At 27.3% G+C, this 11676-nt stretch overlaps 1 long non-coding RNA gene across 1 annotated transcript; it reads left to right on the top strand.

The window, feature by feature from the left end:
- Positions 1 to 7330: 7330 nt before the first annotated feature.
- LOC147816955 (uncharacterized) lies at positions 7331 to 10446 on the top strand. Its single transcript, XR_015429621.1, has 2 exons — positions 7331 to 7667; positions 10403 to 10446. It is a non-coding gene; the product is annotated as an uncharacterized LOC147816955 (long non-coding RNA).
- Positions 10447 to 11676: the final 1230 nt, after the last annotated feature.

Here is an 11676-nt window from a genome sequence, read left to right as displayed (position 1 = left end):
CTGCAACGTAGCATTTAAATTATTACTCTTGAATTTTAAAAATATTAAGCAGTTTATTTTATGTGCTGTTTTAGGAAAGTTCCAAGCTTAAAACAACGATTAGCTGGTAAATCTATACCTTTAGAAAAGTATGTAGTATGAAAATCTGTCAAGTTTGTGTTCCAGAACGGTCGTCTGATTGTTCCAGCATTGGTAAGTTTAATGACTTAAAACATTTTTTTAATTGGTAAATCCAAAACCAATGTCTGATACACATGATGATATTAATATCTGATACACCTGATATTTGTATTTATAATTTAATAATAAATCAAAATAATTAATAAAAAATAAATAATTGTAAGTAATTATTTGTATATACAAGAAGTAGTGTGAACTATTTCTCTTGTTATTTCTACTTCATTTTTTGAAAAAAGAAAACTATTGAAAGAAATTAAACTTTAGTTTTTATATTAAGTTTTTGAAAATAAACGAATATAATCTTTGACACAGTTTTTTTAATTATTTTTTCCAAATATCATTTAACCATATTCTTTTGTTATAAACTCTTTATTTCTTTATATTGGCTTTTAAATTACGAGTCAAAAATATTCAATGAGTCTGTTTGTATTCAGTTTCAGTATTTTTTAATATATATTCTTCATGTGATGTCAATTTATATAAAAAAGTAACAATTATCTTACGTTTATTTTTAGATTTTATTTTAATTATACCATATTTGATAAATTTAATGTTTTTGTTAAAATCAAATTGAAATATCAAAATTTAAATTTGTTAGTTATTAATTGTAACTGTAATTGTTAAGATTTCATTGAATTAGATTTAGATAAAGCTTTTTTTATTTAGTGAAAGCTTATTTATTATTACTTTAGTTATAATCTAATTTTTTATTTTAATATTTGGTACCTTTCAAAAAATAGCAAATTATTTTGTTTTTAAAAAGGAAATTGATTGTTTAAGAAAAAAGTGAAAATTAAATATTTTAAAATTAAATGTAGTATAATGAATTTCTTTGAAAGTATATTTGCCTAAGTTAAAATAATTTTCTGTTTACAAACATTAGTTTTAAACTTTTAAGTTTAGCCTAATTAAACTTTAATTATTTTTTGTTACATTCTTGAAATATCAAACAATTTTAAAAAGTTTACATTTTATAAGTTCTATAAGTTTTATAAGTTCTATAAGTTTTATAAGTTTATCTTTATTCTCTACTATCATTATTTAAATTAAGATTTTTGATATCAATTTTTTTAAATAAATTGATTATTTACTTATGAGCTCATTGTTGTTAAAAAATTTGTAAATTGAATATTTTACACACATTCTTTCTTTTAAACTAAGTTCTTTATCTAAATGCTGTAAATATTTTCAAATTTCGTTTAATAGCAAGTTTTTATTTCTAAACATAAATAAATATTAAAAGTAATATTTATTGCATTTCTAAATTTTTAGTATATCATGAGTTTTGTTAGTATATCATAGGTATCACAAGTTTTTCATATCATCTTTGAATTATATCGCTTATTTTTTTTTTAAAGAAAAGAATCTGTGCTCTTAAGCTTTGTAACTAGTTTTTTCTTTTAAATTTTTATTACCTACTGCTTGTTAGTTTCTAAAATTGTTTTCATAATTTGTTTTTCAATGAGAAGTTTCATATTCTGTATTTTGTGAATTTGGTGCTTATTTATGCATGAAGAAGATGATGTTTTGGCTAAAGTTTTCAGTTTTTCACCTGCCTAATTTTATACCCAACTACAATTTTTGTGTTGATGACTTTTTTAACAAAATATAATTATAATTTAAATGTAAGAATAATTTTTAAAGATAAGTTTTAATTAAGGAAATATTTACTTCAAACTTCAGTGATTTTAAAACAATATTTAAATTGCAATTTTTATTCTAGTCATATGATTCATTTTTTATGATTGGCCATGAGAAACATAAAGAAAATATCGGATGTTGCAACTTTAAAAAATTGAAGGAGAAGAAATTTATGTTAGGAAATTTGTTAATAAAGACTTTTTAAACTATGATCTAAATTAGCTTTCAAATTTATTTTTGATGTATCTAGAGAAAAAATTCTATACTTTGAAGGGAAATTTATTTCAAAAAACAGTAATTATTTTGACACATCAGCTCACTGAGTTCACTTCATTGCTCACTGAGATCTGTATTATTTATTAGAATGAATTCATGAATTAAGTATAAATAATTACCCTATTTTTATTCAATATATGATTTAAAACTATCCATTTTTTTGTTGTAAATGTTTTACACAATGAATGTAAGTGTTTAGTATTATTTTAGTAATAAATGAGAAAACAAGATAACAAAGAGTATTATGAAAATATTTCTAAATTTAATATACTTCTATTTTTTTATGAGATAATGGCAAAGTTGTTATTTCCAAAAAAAATTTCATTTACGTAAAAAAAAACTTTTGGGGGGAATTTTTTCAGAAAAAAAAACATTATTTGACTAAATTTTTTAAATGCTTTATGTGTATTTTTAATAGGTTATTTGTCTTAATTAAGGACAATTGCTTCTTACCTAATCTTTCCCCCGGTGGATCAATATAATTTTTGAGCTATTTTTTGTTAAATTAAATTTGATTTTTTTTTGTGCAGAATTTGTTTTTAATATTGTAATTTTTTTTATTTAAAAATGTTTAACAAAAATCTGCATTACACACAAAAAGAAATCTTATGGGTAACTAATGTGTCTAGAGCTGCCATTTTTACTAAATATTCAAATTGCATTTTTAATTTCTAGAATGCAATTGTTATATATATATATATATATATTGCTGATCAAATGTGTTAAACTGTTTTATTCAGTACACTATAAATTATTTTAACATTTATTCATAACATTATAATTTTTTAGCTTGTAATATCTCATTAAAGCTATATATTGTTTCTTTTAGGAATTGGTGTATAATTGGAATAGTTTTCCAATGATAGCAAAATCTCGCGAACTTACAGAAAATATTCTTTGTAAAATCAACTCTATATTTTCTAGTCTTGGAGATGCCAAAGGTATGTTTTTCTTAAAGATAAATTCATTGCAATTTTGAATGTAAACAGTAAGGGCTAATAATGTATGGGTAGAATCCTTTTTATTTATCTACTATTATTTTTTTAATATATTTGACTTATTTAATTAGATTTTTAAAATTCATTTTAAAGTTGATTATTGGGAATTTTTGTTCTTATCAGGCATGTGTTTCTTCTGTTAATTTGCAGAATTCCGCGAATCGCAAGATTATTGATTCACGGACTTTCGTAAATCAATAATTTATATTTCAACAAAATTTTCTCGGAATTTCTCCAATAAAAAATTTTAATTTCACCACTTACACAAAATCTCGTTAACATGAAATTTATACCTCATTTACAAGCACCCTCTTTTTTTCTTTTTGAGTACTTAATGAGATCCAAAAGAACTTTTTTTCAGCAGATTTGCTTGAATTTTTATGCTTTATATCTGTAATAACTAACTCTTATCTTGTATCTGTCATAACTTCGGAGGCGAATAGAAAACCATAGAATAGAAAAATAGAACCACGGAGGCGAATAGAAAAATATTTAAGTTAATGATCTTCAAAGTAATTTTGAAATAGTTAACATTTAAATTACTGTTCTCTAGAAAAAAAATTGTGTTTTTTTTCATTCCTTTTAAACTTTATTTTTGAATGAGTAATAAATTTCGATTTGTAATAAAGGAATTATTTAATCAATATTATATATTTGCTCTCGTTTTTTATTTAGCTACAATTAGATTGAATTTTTTGTATGATAACTGTAAATGGAGATTTCAACCCGCTGGATATCATTTTAATTCCTGATTTCGATGGGTTTTTTTTTCTTTCGCAGTTACTGCAACTGATTTTCTCATGGTTTTTAAAATATCCAATATTATTATGACCCTCAAAATTCAATTTATGTATTTATTATTATCGTTTGTTTTTCGAGGATACTACTGTTTTTTTCAATTGAGATTTTTACAGTTTTTGCTACTTGATATCGTCATGATTTTTTAAATCGTGATATTTTCATACAATATTATTAAGAAGCGAGAAATTCTAATCACATATTTATTTGTGTAATTGATTTTTCGCAGACTTGATTTACGTTTTTTTTTGCAGTCATTGCTGTTGATTTTCACATAATATCTTGAAATACAGATATTACTATGATACAGAAAATTCAAATTGCGCAACTGAATATTAATAATCTGATACGATAAATCTATTGTTTTTCTATGAATTTTTCAGCAGTTGCCAGTGCTAAATTTTGAATATTTTTAAAATCTCAATATTTTTAGTACAGTATTATTAATTATAATATGTGAATCTTGAAACATATATTTGATTAATTTCTTTTTGACCTGCTCGATTTGTGTGATTTTGTAGTAAATACTTGAGGTTTTTATCATTAATCTTTTTTCAGTTTTTGCTATAGATTTTACAAACTTTGATGTCTTTTTTTTCTTCTTTTTTTTAAAGCCACACTTAGTTAAGTAAAGGGGGAATCTGTTTGCTTTAATGTTTCTTTTGTCTGTAAGTCTTTTATTTATTGTTTATATACAAAAAGAAGAAAAAATTAAGCGCTAAAAAAATGAAGAAAATTCAGATAATTTCTTCTTTTAGGAATCATTTGTCTATCTTATAAATAAATAAAGATACCATAACATTTATCATGTCTGAGTTTAATACTTTGGTTCCTCAGTGAAAAATACAGTATTATTATCAAGTACTAATTTCCATTCTTTGGAGTCTGGTGTGGGGCTCATTTTTTTTAAAGTTCTTATTTCTTAAAATCCTTCTTCATGCATTCTTTTTAATTTCTTAAAACATTTTTTCTCCTTGATTCTTATTTTTATTAATTTTTTAAGTACTGAAATTGTTTTATTCTTTTTAATTTTCAAAAATATTTATGTGTAGTCTATTGTACTGTCACTTAGTTTTTGTGCATCGATCATTTTGTCACACTAAGCATATATTTTGCATTCGCTCTCATAACTCAGCCTGATTGTGATAAAAAATAGTTTTTAAACTTAAATCAAAAAGGTTGAATTACAAAGTGAAATTTTCCCTAAGAAATAATATATATATATATATATATATATATATATATATACGAGGGTTGTTTTTTTTTCAACCTCCGATCGCACAGTATGATGGCCAGGAATGCAGCAGGTGATTGGTGTGCGCAGTAGGCGACTGCGCATCTTCCCCGCACAAACGCTCTGTAATGCCGATTCCAACAGGTCATTTCCAGTTGAGTTGCAGTCACATAAACATGGCTGTCGCTATTGATTCTCCCGCCAACTGTGAATTGCGAGCTGTTATCCGTTTCTTGCAGGCAGAAGGGAACAGTGCAGCGGAAATTCATCGAAGAATGAGTCGAGTGTATGGAGACACCTTTATGAGTGATGGCGTTGTTCGTGAATGGTGCCGAAAATTTAAAGATGGCCGAACTGATATTCATGACGAAGGCGGTCAAGGACGCAAGTCTGTCGCCACAGACGACATTGTTCAGCGCGTTGACAAAGCGGTTAGGGAAACTCGAAGGTTCACCATAAGTGAATTATCGATGAAATTTCCAGGTGTTTCAAGATCTGCCCTGTACTCTATCGTTACTGAACGGTTGCACTACAGAAAAGTTTGCGCTCGCTGGGTCCCAAGGATGTTGACTGACAACCACAAAACTCGCCGAATGGGTGCAGCTTTGGATTTTCTTGACCGTTACAATACTGATGGAGAAGATTTTTTGAAATCCATTGTGACAGGTGATGAGACATGGGTTCAATTTGACACGCCCGAAACGAAACGACAATCACAACAATGGATGCACACAAACTCTCCAACGAGACCCACAAAATTCAAACGAACCTTCAACAGCCGTAAGATTATGGCAACTGTTTTTTGGGACCAAAAAGGTGTGTTGCTTGTGGAGTTTATGCAGCCTGGAACAACAATTAATGCAGATTCATATTGTGAAACTTTGCGACGCTTACGGAGAGCTATTCAAAACAAACGAAGAGGCAATCTGACTTCTGGAATTGTTCTGATACAGGACAATGCCCGTCCCCACAGCGCTCGTGTAACCCAACGACTCCTTCAGCAATTTCAATGGGACATTTTCGATCACCCACCATACAGTCCCGACCTAGCACCGAGTGATTATCATCTTTTCCCTGAACTGAAGCAGTGGCTTGGAGGGCAGCGCTTCCAAACTGACGTGGAGCTCAAAGAAACCGTCACAACTCACTTTCAATCATTGGCGGCTACATTTTATGAAGAGGGTATTGCAAAGCTTGTTCACAGATATGACAAATGCTTTAATTGTCAAGGTGATTATGTAGAGAAATAAGCTGTATTGTACATAAGTTTTGGTGATAAAATCTTTTTTTTATATTGACCGGTCTTTTCTTTACAGCCCATCGGAGGTTGAAAAAAAAACAACCCTCGTATATATATATATATATGTATATAAAATAACAGGGCTACATCCCTGTTATCCTTGTTGTATTTTTTTTTTAATAATGCAGTCATAAGCCATAATAAGTTATCAAAAGGTTTATTTAAAGGTAGGCTGGTGGCTATAACATTTCACATCCACTCTCCACAAGGGAGGGGGTTGACAAAACTCCGGATGGTTCAGGCAGATGTTTATTGAAACACGTTATTCAGCAAGAGACATGCGAAAACCATTGGTCTCATATTAAATACTTACAGATTTTTGATGTAATTAGATTCCATTCGTACATACCTTGTAACTCTACGCATTGTGAAAAATCAATTAATGCTTCCTAACATGGAAGTAAAAGAGGGACAAGACTCTAAAAATAACTCCTCCTTTGAAATATAAATCTAATTATGATTCAATGGTGTGTTTTCAGCCTTGAATTCCCAGAATAAAATATATATATATATAAAGCACTAGTTTTATCAGAGTTGAAAACTTGTTGCATCTTGAATCATTGTGTAACACTTCGCTGGCAAAATCAGTTTTAGATAAAATTTATTTAAAACTTCATCTTGTAAAATACTCATAAATCAAGTTTCTTGTAAAGTTTCAAAATTAATGACATTACACTTTTTTAAAATGTTCTTACTTAACCAATTCAGTGAATTTTGTGTGTTTTTAGTTATTGTCTCTAATTTTTTTTCATAATTATATTTATCTAGGTATAGAGGGCACACCACTTGATGTTTAATATTATTACTCAGAGGTGTATACTAATTTCGTCGAGTCAGCGGTACTAATTTGGGTCGCATCAATCAAGTTGAAGATTGTTTCCGTTGAGTCATTTCTTGGTACGATTTTAAACGACTCTATTTTAAAATAATTTGAATGAAGTAATTAGCTTTATTTGCTATTGTGTGTATTTTTTATTTTCAAAAGCAAGATCATAGAATGACTCATCTTATTTCATTTGCGCTTTTATAAATAGCTTACATTCTTTTTTGTAGGCTTCCCTATTGCATAGGACCTCTTCATTAAAATGTAAGATTCGGAAGTCCCATTTGCTATTTGATGCATGCAATGTTATTTTATTGCCCATTCTGTCAGAAAAATGACCTAGAATTTGAAATATTAACTAAGGAAAAAATGAAGGTGATAGAATTAGATGCTTTGCTACTGTTCTTAAGAAACTAGGTAATTTTTTAGTTTTATAATTAGTTGCACATAATTGAACAAAAGTTCTGATAATATTAAAAGACAACAGAAGGAAATGTTTTCTAAATGACCACCATATGTAGCAAAACCTGCTCAAGTTTAAGGACATTAATTTAGACACTCTTGCAAATTCAGGTGGAACAATGGTGTTTGTAACCATAGATTCCATCTGTTGACAATCTTAGTATCTAATTTTGAAATTTAACAAGAAAAATTTTTTAGTTTCTTAATCAAAACACAGTAAATTGTATATTTAAATATACAATTTACTGAAATGAACTTTCCATAATAGCATTTGAAATTAAATGTTTTCATTCCTCAAAGAAGTATTTAAAGAGAAGTATTTTATCTATTTTTTAAATTACAGAAAAAAATTTATCTACCTGGCAAGAATTATTAACAATTAAATTTTTAGAACCGTTATTTTATGCACGTTACCTCACTATACTATAATTTAAATGCTCTGTTTAAGTCAGCAAGAGTCCTTATATTGAGTGTTGGCTGTTTGGGTTAAATAAGAACTCGGATTAAAATACTGTATAAAACTACTTAAGTATTATAGTCTTTAGTTAACATGCATGTAATTTACCTCTGAAAACTAGAGTGATTTACAAATTAACAAATAAAAATAAAAGCACAAACACACTTCAATAATATAATCTAGAAACAATGTACAGATGCTTATTTCTATAACTTGGCTAAAAACTAAATCTGTAGATCATACTGCAAAATTTTAAAAACTTTAACACAAGTTGATCAATTTCTAACAATAACAATTTCTGCAATAACAATTTAATTAAAATTTAATTTAATTACATCCATTTCACAGGCTTGTGTTATTAAACCATATTTTTGTTAATATTGGTGTGATGCTTTAGTTATTGTTTGAAGATTTATTTTTTCTCCTTTAAGGTTAACATTGTTCTTGTATCAGAAAGTTAGTTGCTTATATTAATTTTTTAAAAAGTTAGTTATTTCTGCCATCAGTCTGTAAATGTGTCTGTTCTAAAAGATCAGAATAAAGAATTAAGTTTGTAAGTTGTGAGGTATAAGAGCAGTCTAAAAGAAATATGGGTTTTCTTGTTTAATGTTCTATTTAAATTTTACTTGATGATGTAGTAAACTCTCTTTAGCTTAATTCATAACACAAATATTTATCATATTTTTAGATAAACTTCAGTTACAGAGTTTGGACATAGTTATCCAGTTGCACATTTTATTACTAGCAGTTTAGATGCAGAAACCATTAAGTATTTCTTTCTTTTAAATCTAAAATTCCAAACCTAAATTGTAATTGTATAATGACTAATAATAAAGTTACAGCTGATCCATTCAATACGATTTTTGAAAAGGTTCCACATTTGCTATGTAAATGGCACATTCACAGGACCTGGCAAAGACAATTATCAGCTAAGGTTAAAGATGTATATTTACAAAATGAACTATACACAGACTTATTATCTCTTACAAAAGCGAAATCTTTTATCATTTTTAAATAAACTTTAGTTATTTATACTAAAGCACAAAATTGTTGCTCTGCTGTTTACCTCTTATTTTGTACAAAATTATTGTTCACCACAGTTCTGCAACTAGTTTCTACCGTAGGCAGTGCACCCGCCGATCAAGCAGTTGGCCGTGAGCTCATTTATGTCATATGCAAAGAAAATAAATTTTAAAAAATCTGTGCTGTGACTAACTATTAAATGTTGTGATGTAATATCCTGTGATTGTCTTGTTCTTTAAATGCTGTTATTGATGTCTAAACTCTGATGGATTCTGCAATAGAAATATTAAATAAGATTAATCAGACACTACCCCTCTCTTTCAGACGTAAGTAACCTGACTAAATTAGAGACTTGCAAAAGAATTGAAATTAAAGAATAGAGCAACCTGTCATAACAATAATTTATTTTATTCCTTTGCCAAATTCTTAGTTCTTAATGTCACAAAAAAGTTTAATCGGTTCAGTTGTTTTGGAATCAAAGAAAATTTGGATGCTTTAGAGAAATGAGATTCACTAAAAATTTTAAACCGATTTCGTTTTTGAATAGTTAAAAAAGTCGTTTGATTTTTATGTATTGATAAAACTTAATAGTTGAAAAAGTTCGGTGTCTAATATTTCCAACTTACTATCAATTTGATCAGAACATAGCAATTTTTAAATATGGATATCCTTCTTGTTCAATTAACTCAACAATTCATTTTAAGCAGTTGGTACCTATAATGTATATAAATTTCTCCCCTACAACGTCATCTATAAAGCAAAATAAATAAACCTATAGATAAGGGTAAAACAAAAACATAAGAGTAAATTTTTTTTGAGAATCATGAAATAAAGAAAAATGGGAGTTCATAATTATGATTTCAAAGTTTACCCTCATCCTGCACTCAGGGGTGGAAGATCAAGTTTGTTATCTTTGACTGCTTATTTAAAATATTGCTTAAATCGTGTTGAAATGAATTTTACTTGTGTGATTATTATTTAAAACAATCCCTTTTACAGACAAAACGCATTTGCTTTTATATGCTTTATGAAGTTCTTTTGTTTTATTTATAACTGTTATTTGCTATCAATTATTTTTATTATTTACTAAAGCATGTGTAGCTACTTGTAATATTCAAAGCAATGTAGCTTTGATAATAATATTTTTAATAAATTATTTTAAATGTTTGGTGAATTCTTTTACTAATTCTTAAATATATTTTAATTTCAGCTGTTGTTGATTTCTTTTAAATTGTAATGTCACATTCTTCAAGACATGACTGCAAAACGAGATCCTGGAAGAAAATGATACAGAAATGACCTGGAGGAACATGATAAGTTTAATTGGAAGGTGTATTATCCCATTTTTGGTTCGACTATGGTCAAAGAAAATATGAAAATGCTTTAGAAAATTTATCATGTTTTGCTACTGCAAGATGGGAGGTTGCTGTGACCTTTCATACAGTTTCACTCTTGGCCATTCGTCATATTTATGAAAATTTATTTTCTGATATTTTATTTAAACGTGCCTTTGTTTAAATTTTTAATTTTTTTGTAGAAATTAAATTGTGAAACTCTAAGGATTGGTGAGTAATGAATAGAAGGGGGCATAGCCTTTAATGTAGTTAAAATAAACTATGAAAAAAAAATATATATAGGCATAAAAATTGGAGTATTAAATAAAACTTAGAGAAAAGAGTGAGAAGATCGCTGGAAAAGAACTGCTTTAGAATTTTCAAGGACTAGCTAGCTAGAGTAGAACCCTCTTCTGATTTTAAAAGAAAACATTAAGAACTTAGCAGCGATAGAAATTACTCGTCCATTAAATTTGTGGGAGACTTACAAAATTCCTTCGCTGCCATGAGGAGAAAAAGGTGGTGACTAAGTTATGCTGTGAATTATCATTAATTTTAAACTAATCATTTTTCTACATCTGTTTATATGCTGGTTTTATTTTATTTATTGACTTGGAAAAATTAGGCGTAAAGTCACGTTTACTATATCTGTATTTATTTTATTATTCTCCACTTCAATTACTTCATTATTGACCATAACAATCTTATGAATTGTAAAAATATTAACAACAAAATGTCTTTTTTTCCATGTAAGGTGATAATTTACTTAGTCATTTATAATTCAGTCAAATACATTTCATTTTCATTTGCCAATTAGTAGTATAAATTGTCTTACCATATTAAGTAATGCTTTATCATTCTGTATTTATGCTCATTTAAATTTTGAAATTGAATAAAAGTATTAGAACAAAAGATAAAATTTATATTTAGCTTATTGGTTTTGTTTAACTATTTTTTCATTATTTTATTTCAATAGCAACTTTTTCTTGTCACACAATATATTTAATTTTTTATATATTAATTATTATTGTTCAATTAATTATTAAATATTTTCTTCAAACTTCAATCTCTGTTTTATGCATTCTGTTAAATTTATTTTAAATAAATCTTAGTTCTGGAACTAGGTTATTATTATTTTACAGATATAAAC

This window comes from Parasteatoda tepidariorum, chromosome 1 (genome assembly GCF_982258835.1).
Source record: "Parasteatoda tepidariorum strain Cologne lab strain chromosome 1, Ptep-v5.0, whole genome shotgun sequence".
Taxonomy (NCBI): Eukaryota; Metazoa; Arthropoda; class Arachnida; order Araneae; family Theridiidae; genus Parasteatoda; species Parasteatoda tepidariorum.
The sequence above is the reverse complement of the archived record's forward strand: the minus strand, read 5'-3'. Positions and strand labels throughout refer to the sequence as shown.